Source organism: Pleurodeles waltl, chromosome 3_1, assembly GCF_031143425.1.
Source record: "Pleurodeles waltl isolate 20211129_DDA chromosome 3_1, aPleWal1.hap1.20221129, whole genome shotgun sequence".
NCBI lineage: Eukaryota > Metazoa > Chordata > Amphibia > Caudata > Salamandridae > Pleurodeles > Pleurodeles waltl.
Window position 1 is genome coordinate 1,700,201,783 of NC_090440.1, and position 15,580 is coordinate 1,700,217,362.

The window sequence follows — 15,580 nt, forward strand, 5'->3', positions numbered from 1 at the left end:
CAATTGGAGCCAGACCTGATCTCAGCTATCCGTCACCCCACTGGGATCCCCCTCTTGTGCATCTGTGCTCCATTTCTTGGCAACTGGCTTCTTCCAAGTGACAGTGGGTTTGGCAGCAGGAATGTTCTCAAATGTGCTGACCAGAGTGTCGTCTGCCCTGATGAAATACATGCGCAGCTACATCGTTTTCCCCCAGGTGGAGGATTTGGCCACAGTGAAAGCTGATTTCTATACAATGGGACATATTCCCAATATAATTGGGGCAACAGATGGTACACATATTGCCTTTTTCTCCCCCCGGAGAAATGAACAGGTTTTCAGAAATCGAACGAGCTTTCACTCTATGAATGTGCAGATATTGTGCCTGACAGACCAGTACATCTCCGATGTGAATGCAAAGTATCCTGGGTCTGTGCATGCTGCCTTTATCCTTAGGAATAGCAGCATCCCATATGTCATGGCTCAACTTCAGAGGCGCCAGGTGTGGCTAATAGGTGAGCCCATGGTCCCCACCCAGTGGCTGTTGGTATATGGGTGTGGGGTTGGCCCTAAGGGTTAGTGTCTGGCTAACTGGTATCCCTTGATATTTGCAGGTGACTCTGGTTACCCCAACCTTTCATGGCTACTGACCCCAGTGAGGAATGCCAGGACAAGGACAGAGGAACGTTACAATGAGGCACATGGACGAGCAAGAAGAATTATAGAGTGAACATTTGGCCTCCTGAAGGCCAGGTTTCGGTGCCTCAATCTAACAGGTGGTTCCCTGTGCTACTCACCCAAGAAGGTGTGCCAGATAATCATGGCATGCTGTATGTTGCATAACCTTGCCTTGAGACGGCAGGTGCCTTTTCTGCAGGAGGATGAGGCTAGAGATGGGCGTGTGGCAGCAGTGGAGCCTGTGGACAGTGACAAAGATGAGGCAGAGGATGAGGATAGGAACAACTGAACAGCAATCATTCGACAGTACTTCCAGAGACACACAGGTAAGACACTGTAACTTCACCTACCATTGCAGTTTTGTGTTGTAAGTTTTGAATGGCAGGCTGATGTTCCCACTACTATGGACACTTACTGTACCCTTTGACATGTCTATTCACAGATATCTGTGCCTCACTCTGGCTCCTAGTGTATTGACTGCAGCAAACTACAGGTCATACCTAAGTATACACGACTGTACAGTTGAATTGCAATGTCTACAGATTGTGAAATGAATACATAGTTCAATTACTTGCCAGACTCAATACTTGTATTTTTTACAAGGATGTTTATTCATGTGCTAATAAGTGGATGGGGTATTGCTATAGGCTGCGGGGGAGGTGGACGAGAGTCCAGGATAGAGACCAGTCTATTTGTATCACAGGCGCATTGTCCAAGGGGACAAAGGAAGTGAAGCAATGGCAGTTCAAAGTGGACAGGGTGACACAGTGGGACACAAGGGTGACAATCAGGAGAGTCTTATTTCCTGGTGGGGGCTTGGCAATGTTCTCTGGCTTCTGCCAGGATCGCAGGGACTGTTTGGTGGTTCTCCTTCTGCAGGGGGTGGGGTGCTGGTGGCCTGTTGTTCCTGTGGTGGGGCCTCCTGTCCACTAGCGTCAGCGGAGGTGGAGGGCTCTTCATCGGTGTGGCTAGTGTCAGGGGCCCGTTGGTGGGCAACTGCCTCCCTCATGGTGTTGGCTATGTCTGCCAGCACCCCTGCAATGCTGACCAGAGTGATGTGGATATCCCTCAGGTCCTCCCTGATCCCCAGGTATTGTCCCTCCTGCAGCCGCTGGGTCTCATGCAACTTGGCCAGTATCTGGCCCATAGTCTCCTGGGAATGGTGGTATGCTCCAAGGATGTTGGTGAGTGCCTTGTGGAGAGTCGGTTTCCTGAGCCTGTCCTCCCCCTGTCGCACAGCAGCCCTCCCAGCTTCCATGTTGTCCTGTGCCTCTGTCCCCTGAACGTGTGCCCACTGCCACTGACCCCAGGTACCTGATCATCCTGTGTTTGTGGGGTTGCCTGGGGTCCCTGTAGTGGTGGACACACTACTGATTGACATGTCCTGGGGACAGAGGTATGGGCCAGCTGGGTGGGTGCTGTGGTGGTGTTTCCTGAGGGGGGAGGCTCTGTGGGGGTATGGGACTGTGCCTGGGTAACCGACTGTCCGGAGGTCCCTGATGGGCCAGGTAGTTCATCCAGATCCAGAAGAGCAGAGCTGCTGTCATCACTGTGGGCCTCTTCTGTGGGGGGGTTGGATGCTGCTGGCACCCCCTCTCCGGTGATGTTGGGTATGGGACCTGTGGGGATGTAAATGCAGTGTTTTTGTTTCTGTGTGTGACATGTTGTGCATGGGTGTGTTGCCCTGTATGGTTGTGATTGCCCTGCCAGCTTTGCCTTGTGTGAGTAGTTATTTTGTGGGCTAGGTGAGTCGCTCTAATGTGCATGCTTTAGTGATGGGTGTCCATGCAGGGCTGTGAGTGATGTCCATGCATGGGTTGTGCATGCAGGGCTTGGTATTGGGATGGGTGGGGTGTGATGGTGGGGTGTATGTGAGGTGGTAGAGTGATGGGGGTGAGGGTAGGGGTGAGGGTATTTGATCGCATGCAGGTAGGGGGTGATAGTAATAGAGATTTGACTTACCAGAGTCCAGTCCTCCTGCTACTCCTGCCAGGCCCCCGGGATGCATGAATGCCAAGACTTGCTCCTCCCATGTTGTTAGTTGTGGGGGATGAGGTGGGGGTCCACCGCCAGTCCTCTGTACTGCTATCTAGTGTCTTGCTGCAATGGAACGCACCTTCCCATGTAGGTCGTTCCACCTCTTCCTGATGTCATCCCTTGTTCTTGGGTGCTGTCCCACGGCGTTGACCCTGTCCACAATTCTCCGCCATAGCTCCATCTTCCTAGCGATGGATGTCTGCTGCACCTGTGATCCAAATAGCTGTGGCTCTACCCGGATAATTTCATCCACCGTGACCCTTGGCTCCTCCTCTGAGAACCTGGGGAGTCTTTTTGGAGCCATGGGTATGGTGTGAGTGGTGTGTGTGAGGGTGTGTGGGGTGATGTGTTGGGGTGTGTGCTGTGAGGTGCGTGGATGGTGTATGGGTGATGGTGTTCTGTGGCTCTGGTTGTGTGGATGCTCTTGCTGTATCTCTCTCTAGTGGCAATTTTTGTTAGCCGTAAAGGGATGTGGGTAATGTGTGTGTGTATTTTATAGTGTTGTGGGTGTGGTGTGTGTATGTGTGTCAGGTGTGTGTTATTCAAATTGACCAATGTAGTGTTGTTTTGTTAGGTTGTGTGTATTTTGAGCGCAGCGGTATGTACTGCCAATGGTTTACCGACGTTAAATGTCCGCCGCAGTGATTCGTGGGTCATAATGCTGTGGGCATAGTTCTGGGTTTTGCTACCGCCAGTTTATCACTGTCTTTTGGGCTAGCAGACTTGTGTGTGTGGCTGTATAGTGACGGATTGCTATGCGTGGGTCATATTACGGCTAGCGGTATACCGCCACGGTCGCGGTATGTTGGCGGCAGTCAGCATGGTGGTAAGCGGGACTTACCGCCAATGTCATAATGAGGGCCTCTGTTTTAGATATGGATTTTCTTTTCCACATGAAGCTAAATGTCCCTCCTTTGGACAGATATGTAAAGGCTGTGGGAAAAAGAACCATTTTGTGACGGTTTGTAAAGCAAAGGAAAATGTAAGTGTGTCACAGAGTGAAAACAAAGTGGCCGCCAAAACGTTCCAAAATCAATGCTCGACGCATGCCCACAAGCCCAAGAGGCGACATCAGTTGAGGCAAATCGACACTGAATGAAGTTGATCATCTTCTAAATCATCGTCAAACAGTTCTTCTGCCTCAATATCAAGTGAAAGTGAGGAAGATGGTTGTGCCATGTCGATGTTAACTCAGAGAAACATATGCATGTTGGACTGGCCGGATGTGAAGAAAAATGTCAGTTAAAGAAAAGCCGACATGGCAAAGCACCAAAATCATACAAACACTGTCCAAAGATTACATTAGAAATAAATGGCTGTTCGATACCTTTCAGTATTAACAGGGGTGCAGTGATACACTTAATGCAAATAAAATGAACTATCTGCATTACTGCGGCTTACACCATCGAAAACAAAAATGTATACATAGGCTGCATTGATGCCCATAAAAAGTCAAGGGTCATTTGTAGCAACAATCAAACACAAGAAAACAGAGGTGCAAGTACCCATCCATGTGCTTCAAGGTATAGCTTCACATGCCTATCTACTCAGTTTCAGCATAGCCAATGATGTGGGACAGAGTTCTGTGAATTACAACATGAATGCTCTTTCTTTCTTTCTTTCTTTCTTTTTTATTCTTTATTCGGTACAAACAAATTGACCATAAAAGAGCAATATACACAATATCAACAATAAAAAACAAGAGAATATATGGAAGAATTGATCTCCGACATAAAAATCATTTTTACTTACATCAAACAATTCATTATTAACAGAGATAAAATACTCAAATAAAATACTCTGATAAAATTACTCCATATCATAATAAAAAAATAATACTTTTCCTTCAGAGCACCCCACATAAATGAAGCAACACTAAAACACAAGGATAAATCTGTCAGAGCACCTAGGCATTTTAATGCAGTTCTGCAATCCCTAATATTGTTTTTGATAAATAGAGGGTTCAGGTAAAATCATCTCAAGCCACCATCCACCAAGTGCTGAGGGCTCTGCTTAGAGATACCTTCATGTGGACAAAAAATCATCTCTCCAGGTCGTTGTTTCATAACAGGAAAGGCCACTAAAGAATGCACAATTCCCAGTCGCAACTTAGTTAAAACAAATCGATGCTGGGGACGTGTGACCATAGACAAATAGGATTGGAAACCTTCACTAAATGAAAATATCATTTATGAGTAGATTGTCAGTTTATCCCCTTCTGTAATCGCCCGTTTTTCGCATATAAAGCCCAACAGGAGGGCTTTCAGCTCACTTTTTTGGAGGGCCAGTACACCATCAGGTAATTCCCCTGTAATCGGTCCACAGAGCTTCTTTATGTTATTATTAATATATGAGAACCAGGGAATATTGAAGGGGTAATCAAGAGCAAGGCAGTCCTTAATAAAAGATTTTGTCAAACTTGTTTCCGACTTAGACCAAATTGATCGCCAAAGCAAAATTGGTTGGAGTAAAACTTTGATCTTCTAAATATTTAAGCCCAATCTCTTTATGGGTAATGTATGTTGAGACTGAGGTGGGAATACTCAACAACCATTTGAGGGAGGTGTTCTCCTCTATCTGTAAGAGGCCACTCTTCGCATAACCCTAGATACTTCCTCCATACATGGCAATGGGCAGTGCTTTTGCTTGGCAGATTTTAATAATTTCTTCAATAGGGCGACTACAAATATTATGCGAAAATCGAAAAATACTTCACAAATCCTGCTCATTTTAAGTCTGGTGCCTTATATATGTTTACCCCATGAGTCATCACTGGCAAATGATACACCCAAATAATTAAACGTTTTGACCCCTGTAACTGGTGATCCTTTAATAAAAAAGATTTGGTTCCTCTGGGGCCTATTCTACATACCACTGTAAAGGTCTTGGTAGTGTTTATCATCAATTTCCTCCCTTCCATAAAGTCTATAAAGACGTCCATCAGCCTCTGCAATCCAACAACTGTTCTGGACATTAAAACTGCATCGTCGGCATATAATAACACAGGGACTGAACATCCCACGACAATAGGCACGTCAGGCTGCAAGGCCTTAAGGGTGTCATCAACCACATTAATATAAAGCGAGAAAAGTAACGAGGTCAAGAAGCAACACTGTCTTATCCCCTTCTTAACTCTAAAGGAGCTGGTGCATTCCCCATTAGGGCCAAAATGTACCTTGGCAGTCAACTTCCTATACAGACTAGCCAAGAAGCTAACAATATTCTCAGGTGCCCCTCGCAAGAGTAGAGTTTGCCATAGAATCGAATGGTCCACCAGATTGAAGGCACTACTGAGATCGGCGAAACCTAAATATAATGAGCCGGACTTAGCCTTTCTGCACTTCCCAATAAGTAAGTCCAAATTAACGCACTGCTCTACTGTTCCCAACCCTTTCTTGAAACCGTTCTGAACCTCAGTCAATATAGAATTACCAGCAGTCTTTGTAAAAGGACCCTCCCCATCAATTTAGCCGAGGAGTCCAATAAAGAGATTGGATGGTAACACCTGGGGTCTGATCTATCCCCCTTCTTAAATATAGGGGCTATGATTTAATCTACCCAATTGTAGTGGGTCACATGCTCTACAGCTGCATTAAGTATACAGGTCAGAATGGGGCCCCAAAGTTCTCCCACTGCCTCAAAGGCATCAACCGGGACACCATCTGGCCTAGGCGCTTTACCCCCTGCACTGCATTCTATAGCAAGAAGAATTTCCTCAAGAGTTATATCTAAAGGTTTGCTCTCTTTAAGGCTATCTATCTCATTTAAGAGCCAAAAATACTAGAATAGTGCTCAACTCATATATTAGATGGAACAAACGAGGTGAGCATTGGGGCTGCATCGTCCTTCAGAAATGGGCCATTTACTGTATTCCAAAATAAAATTGCATCATTAGGTGCTGCTGCTTGAGCTAAATTAGTTCAGGCTTCTTCCCTAAGCACCCTCTTCCTATTATTTAAAGGCATTTTACAGTCCTTCCTTAATTGCTTGATAGCAGAATGATCTTGTGGGGATTTATGCAGTGCTAGCTGCACCAATTCAGCAGATTGAGTACATGAGCGATCAACCCAGATGTGCTTTACCCCAGGCCAGGACCTGGGCTTCCTGGTCAAGAGGGTATTAAGTGACCTAGTGTAGGAAAGTGCCACTGTTGGCATGGTTACCCCCCACATTTTGCCTAGTGTTGATGCCAATTTGATTGAAAGTGTGCTGGGACCCCGCTAACCAGGCCCCAGAACCAGTGTTCTTTCCCTAAAACTGTATCTTTGTTTTCACAATTGACACAGCCCTGGCACACAGTTAAGTCCCTTGTAAAAGGTACCCATGGAACCAAGGGCCCTGTGGCCAGGGAAGGTCCCTAAGGGCTGCAGCATGTATTATGCCACCATGGGGGGGGGGACCCCTCACTCAGCCCACGCCCACTGCCTTGCAGCTTGTGTGTGCTGGTGGGGAGAAAAAGGCAAAGTCGACATGACACCCCTCTCAGGGTGCCATGCCCACAAACCACTCCCTGCGGCATAGGTAAGTCACCCCTCTAGCAGGCCTTACAGCCCTAAGGTAGGGTGCACTATACCACAGGTGAGGGCATAGCTGCATGAGCAATATGCCCCTACAATGTCTAAGTCCATTCTTAGACATTGTAAGTGCTGTGTAGCCATAGTGAGTATATGGTCTGGGAGTTGGTCATTATGAACTCCACAGTGCCTGTAGGAAAATGCCACTGTTGGCATGGTCACCTCCCACATTTTGCCTAGTGTTGATGCTAGCTTTGATTGGAAGTGTGCTGGGACCCTGCTAACCAGGCCCCAGCACCAGTGTTCTTTCCCTAAAACTGTGCCTTTGTTTCCACAATTGGCACAGCCCTGGCACACAGTTAAGTCCCTTGTAAAACATACCCCTGGTACCAAGGGCCCTGTGGCCAAGGAAGGTCCCTAAGGGCTGAAGCATGCATTATGCCACCCTAAGGGACCCATCACTCAGTATATGCACATTGCCTTTCAGCTTGTGTGTGCGAGTGGGGAGAAAAAACAAAGTCGACTTGGCACTCCCCTCACGGTAGCCATACTGAGCATATGGTCTGGGAGTTTGTCATTACGAACTCCACAGCACCATAATGTCTACACTGAATACTGGGAAGTTTGGTATCAAACTTCTCAGCACAATAAACCCACACTGATGCCAGTGTGGGATTTATTGAAAAATGCACACAGAGGACATCTTAGAGATGCCCCCTGTATATTACCCCAACTGCTAGTGTGAGGCTGACCGGTCGTTGCCAGCCTGCCACTTCCAGACGAGTTTCTGACAACATGGGGTGAGTGCCTTTGTGCACTCTGCGGTCAGAAACAAAGCCTGTCCTGGATGGAGGTGCTTCACACCTCCCCCTGCAGGAACTGTAAAATCTGGCGGTGAACCTCAAGGTCTCAAGCCTGGTGTTACAGTCCCCCAGAGCACTCAAGCCAGTGGAGATGCCCATCCCCCGGACAAGCCCCCACTTTTGGCAGCAAGTCCAGAGGGATAATGAGAAAAACAAGGAGGAGTCACCCCCTCAGCCAGGACCACCCCTATGGTGTCCAGAGCTGAAGTGACCCCCTCCTTGAGAAATCCTCCATTTTTCTTTGGAGGATTAGGACCAATAGGGACAGGGATGTGCCCCCCTCCCTAGAGGGAGTGTACACAAGGAGGGTGTTGCCACCCTCAGGGACAGTAGCCATTGGCTACTGCCCCATGACCTTAACACACCCCTAAATTTAGAATCTTCAGATTCCTGATGACCTCAAGAAAGAAGAACGATTGCTGAGCTGAAAACCCCGCAGAGAAGAGAAGGAGACCCCAACTGACTCGGCCCCAGCCCTACCGGCCCATCTCCTGCTTCATAAAGCTGCAAAAGAAGAAGCAACGCGTTCTGCAGGACCAGCGACCTCTGAAAAGCCCCCAGGGGACTGCTTGCATCACCGAGGACCAAGAAACTCCTGTGGACAGCAGACCTGTCCAACAAGAAGGCAAAGAACCATCTTTAAAGGGACTTTCACCTCTCCAGAAGCGTGAGTCCAACTACTCTGCACCCGATGCCCCCGGCCCGTGTCCAGAGAAAGCAAGTAGCCAGAGAGGATCCCTAGGCGATTCTGACTATGTGTCCACCCTGGGCTGACCTCTCCACACCCCAACAATGACACCTGCAGAGGAAATCCCGAGGACCCCCCTGACCGCGACTGCCCGGGACGAAGATATCCGTCGCCTGGAGAGGCACTTCTCCCGCAGCCCCCATGTCCGAGAGAAAGCGACCACTGGTGCAGCAACAACCAGTAGGCAGCCCTCACCCTTGCCTAGTCGATGGCTTGCCCAAGAAGCCCCCCTGTGCCCTTCCTGCAGCGCCTAAGTGACCCCAGGGTCCTTCCGTAGAGTTCTATTGAGAACCCGAAGCCCTGTTTGCACACAGCACCCGGCCGCCCCTGTGCAGCTGAGGGTGTGGTTTTTGTGCCTACTTGGTGCCCCACCAGTACTCCTTCAAACTCCCCTGGTTTGCCCTCCGACATCATGGGTACTTACCTACAAGCAGATTGGAACCGGAGTACCCCCTGTCTCCATAGGGGCCCACGTTATTGTGGCTCCTGTTAGACCTCTCCATCTAACCGGCGCTGTGTTGCTGGTGCTGGGTGTTTGGGGTTATCTTGAACCCCCAACGGTGGGCTACCTATGCCCCGGAGATTGAACCTGTAAGCTTGTTACTTACCTCAAAAACTGTACTTTACTTACCTCCCCCAGGAACTGTTGAAAATTGCAGTGTCCACTTTTAAAATAGCTTTTTGGCATTTTAAAGAAAACTGTGTACATTGTTGATTCCATTCAAAGTTTTACTATGCAAAGTATTACTATGCAAAGTATCTTTCATTTAATGCACTTACCTGCTAAATGATTCTTGTGGTTCTAGGAATAAATTAACAAAATAATATGTTTCTATATAAAAACCTATTGGTCTGGAGTTAAGTCATTGAGTGTGTGTTTTCACTTATTGCTAGTGTGTGTACAACAAATGCTTAACACTACCCTCTGATAAGCCTAACTGCTCGACCACACTACCAGAAATAGAGCATTAGTATTATCTATTATTTCCTCTGTCAAGCCTCTTGGGGAACCCCTGGACTCTGTGCACACTATATCTCATTTTGATATATTATATACAAAGCCAGCTTCCTACAGCACCATAATGGCTTCACTGAATACTGGGAAGTTTGGTATCAAACTTCTCAGCACAATAAACCCACATTGGTATCATTGTGGGTTTATTGTGCTGAGTGTGGGGTATTGTGTTGGGATTTATTAAACAATGCACACAGAGGGCATCTTAGAGATGCCCCCTGTATGTTAGCCCAAATGCTAGTGTAGGACTGACCAGTCTGTGTCAGCCTGCCACTTTCAGACAAGTTTCTGACCACATGGGGTGAGTGCCTTTGTGCACTTTGTGGTCGGAAACAAAGCCTGTCCTGGGTGGAGGTGCTTCACACCTCCCCCTGTAGGAAATGTAACACCTGGCAGAGAGCCTCAAAGGCTCAAGCGGATCCCCAGGGCACTCCAGCTAGTGGTGTTGCCCGTCCCCCAGACAAAGCCCCACTTTTGGAGGCAAGTCCGGTGGGAAAATTAGGGAAAATAGGGAGGAGTGACCACCCCAGCCAGGACCCTCCCTATGGTGCCCAGAGCTGAGGTGACCCTCCCTACCTGCAGAATCCTCCATCTTGGTTTGGAGGACAGGGACCAACAGGGATAGGAATGTGCCACCCTCCCCAAAGAGAGGGGGCACACGGAGGGTGTAGCCACCCTCAGGGACAGTAGCCATTGGCTACTGCCCTCTGACCCCTAACACGCCCCTAATTCTAGGATTCAAGGGCCTCCCTGAACCCAACTCATCAGACTCCTGGCGACCTACAAGAAGAAGAAGGACTGCTAAGCTGAAACCCCAGCAGAAAAGAAGGAAGATGACAATGAAACCTATCGGCCTGTCTCCTGCTTCAGAGAACCTGCAAAAAGACTAGTGATGCGTCCAGCAGGCCCAGCGACCTCTGCCAACTCCAGAGGACTGCCCTGCACCCAAAAGGAACAAGAACTCCTGAGGACAGTGGCTCTGTCCAAAAGAAACCTACACCTAAGGTCTCTTACCTCACTCCAGATGTGTGAGTTCCCAGGCGATTGGGAGCAAGAGCCCACCCTGGGTTGACCCCTCCAACCCTCCACGACGACGCCTGCAGAGGGAATCCAGAGGAGCCCCCTGATCGCGAGCTCCGGATGAAGATATCCGACGCCTAAAGGACACACTGCACCCGCAACCCCCACGCCTTGGAGAACCTGACTCCTGGTACAGCATCCACTAGCAGGTGGCCCTCTTCCCTGCCCAGACGGTGGTTTGCCCGAGAAGCCCCCCTGTACCTCGTCTGCAGCCTTAGAGTGACCCTGAGGTCCCCTGATAGAGTTGCACTTTGCACCCAGCAGCCCTAGTGCCGCTGAGGGTGTGTGTTTGGTGCCTACTTGGGGCCCCTCCAGTGCTCTCTTGAACACCCCTCTGGTCTGCCCTCCGAGTCGCGGGTACTTACCTGCAGGCTGACCGGATTCCAAGAACCCCCCTAGTCTCCATAGGAGCCCACGTTAATTTGGTGCCTCTTTGACCTCTGCACTCGACCTGCCCCGTGTTGCTGGTGGTGGGTGTTTGGGGTTAACTTGAACCCCCAACGATGGACTACCTAAAACCCAGAGATGGGAACTGTAATTTGAATACTTACCTGGAAAACTGTACTATCTTTTCTTCCCCCAGGAACTTTTGAAAATTGCAGTGTCCACTTTTGAAATAGCTTTTTGCCATTTTAAAGAAAACTGTATACATTGTTGATTCCATTCAAAGTCTTGATTATATCTATGCAAAGTACCTTTCATTTTATGTACTTACCTGCAAACTGAATCTTGTGGTTCTGGAAATAAATTAACAAAACATATTTTCCTACAGAAAATCCTATTGGTCTGGAGTTAAGTCATTGAGTGTGTGTTTCTTCTATTGCTTGTGTGTGCACAACAAATGCTTAACACTACCCTCTGATAAACCTAACTGCTTGACCACACAACCACAAATAGAGCATTAGTATTATCTATTTTTGCCTCTGTCAAGCCTCTGGAGAACCCCTGGGCTCTGTGCACACTATATCTCATTTTTATATGGTATACACAGAGCCAGCTTCCTACACCTAGTAATAACTTCAAACATACAAATCTATTCCGTATTATCAACATTGTCACCTAAAAAGTACATAAATTCTGCTTCATTTGTTCTTACCAACTTCTGGAGTATTGCTGACGGGTCTATCCCTGTCCATTTAATCCAGACACCGTTCAACATTATGGCAGCTATATTATCAACCTTACATCCAGTCCTCTGCACTCATGGATTTATTAATCTAGTGACAACTAGAGGGTTTTGGTCACTTACAGCAGTCTCCACAATCCTATAGTCCATAACAACATCCTTAAAGGACAGGAGACTAAAAGGTGATCAATTATTGTACTAGCTCCTCTGCCGATAAACAAGGGGATCCAGACTTTACCTGCTCCGACTGTAGTCTAATAATAGTAAATCATATTTAAAAATAAGGGCATTAAGTGACCACCCATAACCGTTATGTGAAAAATGAGAGGCTCCATTGCCTACTTAGTCAGTTATACTACTACTGGTTTGGCTTTAAGGGTGCATTTCTGTATGTTAAAATCCCCAATTCATAGAATAAAACTGTTTGAGGGGCAAACCTGTAAAAATATATCTAGGTCTGCCTCCAGAAAAGCCACAACTGTGCTATGTGTAGCGTCCAAAATATTATTATAATAATTAATTAAGGCCAAATCAGGGCCTCCCAAATAAGGCAACCACACAAACTGAAAATAAGGTGAGGCACAAAAGGATCTCTTAACAGTCACAGGTGACAAGTTAGAAATTAAAATTTGAAGGCCGCCCTTTGGACGACCTAATGATGTAGAATTTGCAGAAGAATAAATAGGAAGAAAACCTTCAACATGGGAAAGAGTCACATCCCATAAATCCTGTAATCATATAATGTGTGAAATTCTAGTAATGTGAACCCATTCAGGAATATCTGACTTATTTTTAAGCCCAGATATATGCCTTGATATAAATTACTATGCACCTTTTTGTTCCCCCAACACTGGCAAAAGGGGTACATCATTTTTCCTAACTATTCCTAATGCTACTGGGTCTGATGACTGGGCACTATGACTACAAGGGATTACAACAGATCTATCAGTCTGCCCCTCATTAACACAGTGGGGACCATATAGGTAATTGTATTCTTCCACCCGATCACATAGAACCCCATTCATGTTCTGTCAATCGACATCCTGTAACTCACTTAAGGCAGGAAATCTGTTGGATGTGGGAATAGTGGGTTGACAATCACGCAGCTGGAATTGGGTGGGTGGAATAGGGGCTGGTGTCCTACAAGATGGATGCAAGTGATGATAAAAATACCCCAAGGGAAGAACAACTATATTTCTAGGTTTGGTACTAGATGCTTGGGATTTGGATACAATTTCCCCTGCAACCCTAGGGTATTTAGCATTTATATTAACACAGTCCCCCTTAAAAGCCTTCCTGGTTGGTCCAATCCACCCAACTCATAATTATGAGATCAACTCTCCCTATTTGAAAGATAAACTTGGATTGCAACCAATGCCCTGTTCCTCAATTGATCTGTGGACTAAACCTCACCTGATGAACGCTCATCACAAAATAGTTTAATCAGTTTCCTTTGTTGTTTTGTGCTTTAGGAAAGCTTAAGACTATGAAAGTAAAGCTGCATATTAATGAGGATTTCCGTCCTGTTGCTCAGAGACATAGAAATACTGCTTTTCACTTACCAGAAGCTGTTAAAAAAGAACTTAAATCGTCACTCAAGCATGTCATTATTGAGCGTTCTACTGGTCCCGTAGTGGTAGTGCCCAGAAATGAAAGTGAAGAAGCTGTACGCGTATGTGTTGACAGGCGTCAGGCAAACAAGGCAATTGAACAAGAGCGACATCCAAGTCCACACATGGCTGACATGATAATGGAATTGAATGGTACAAAGGTCTTCTCTTGCTTTGATTTAAATTAAAAAATGTTATCATCAGTTGGAACTCGAAGAAAATTGCAGGTACATTACAACCTCTTCTACACCTATTGACCTGTTTTGATACAAAAGACTTTGTTTTGGTGTGTCACGGCTGCAGAACTTTTCCAAGACGTCATTCGACATATCATACAGCCTGTAGTGAATGCATTCAATTACAGCAATGACATATTAGTTTTTGGAGCTACACAGAAAGAGCATGCTAGAGCTCCCACACAAGTATGTTGTTTATTTACTGATGTAGGTTTGACTTTGAATGCATACAAGTGTGAGTTCTACAAGTCAAAGCTAAAATTCTTTGACAATATTTTTTCTGATGGAGGTATGACACCCAATCCTGCAAACGTAGAAGCACTGTCAAAAGCTGATCCCCTGCAAGATGTCTCTATGGCGCGTTCATTTCTTGGCATGGTTAGTTACTGTCCAAGATACACACCAGACTTCGCCACTATAAGTGCTCCTTTTTGAGAGTTGACAAAGAAAAATGTTTCATTTCAATGGTAACAAGATTGTGAGAGAAGTTTCAAGAGAATCAAATAAACCATTGAAAATGCTGCTGAAATGGCACACTTTAATCCAAAGCTTCATTCATGGGTTGTTGCTGATGCTAGCCCAGCACAGCACAGTGGACACCCAAATGCTCAAAGGCAAATTGTGGCATATGCTAGTAGACGTTTGTCCCAAACAGAATGTGCTTACTCACACCATGAGAAATAAACTTTAGCCGTGGAATGGGCTTGTGAACATTTCCATGTATTCCGGTACAGAAGCCTTTTATGCTGGTAACTGATCATCAAGCTCTACTGACTATCTTTGTCAATCCAAAAGCCAAAATACCTCCTCGCATTGAATGATGGGAACTACAATTGCAAGAGTCCAACTCTACCATTGTGCATCATCCAGGGATGACTACTTTTCCAGAGTGCCTGTACAAGGTCAAGGTACTCCATCCAAGATGACTGAAGCCTATATTGTTTAATTCTAAAATCAAATACACCAGCTGCTATCTTGTTAGCCTAGATCATCATTGTCACAAGCCATAATAGTGACATGCTAAAGTCAAAAGAGATTATTACACATCAGTCATGGAGCCGACACACTCAACCTCTCACCAATGATTGTGAATATCAAAAATACAGCAATGTCAAAGATGAACTGTCCATAACTCAGGAGGGATTTATACCGCAAGGGTCGAGGACCCTGATTCTGGAGAGTCTGCAACAGAAAATAATTAAAGTGGCTCACAAAGGACATTCTGGTATTGTTGCCACAAAAAGAGCTCTTCAAGACAAGACCGAGTTTGTTTTCCGTATTTGGATAAGAGAGTTAAAAAAAGACCCTATGCAACTGCCTTTCTACAAATGTTACCCAACATACTCTCAATATGTCAGAACTCCCTAAGCATGGATGGGAGAGAATAGCCATCAACGTTTTCAGTCCACTCAATAATAGACATCACCTTTTGGTGTGACGTGACTGTGGACGAATATTCATGTTTTCCATAAGTTGAAGATCTCTCATCTACAACTCACGAACGGGTCACTGATAGACTAGATGTTCTCTTTGCGACATTGGGTGTTCGAGCCATTTTGAAGTCTGATAATGGCCCACCTATTAGCAGTTGACAATTTCAAAGAATTCTTGGAGCATCTAAATATGAAGCATCAAATGAGGTCACCTTTGTTGCCGCAGGCCAACTGACTTGTTGATCGTTTTATGAGTATGCT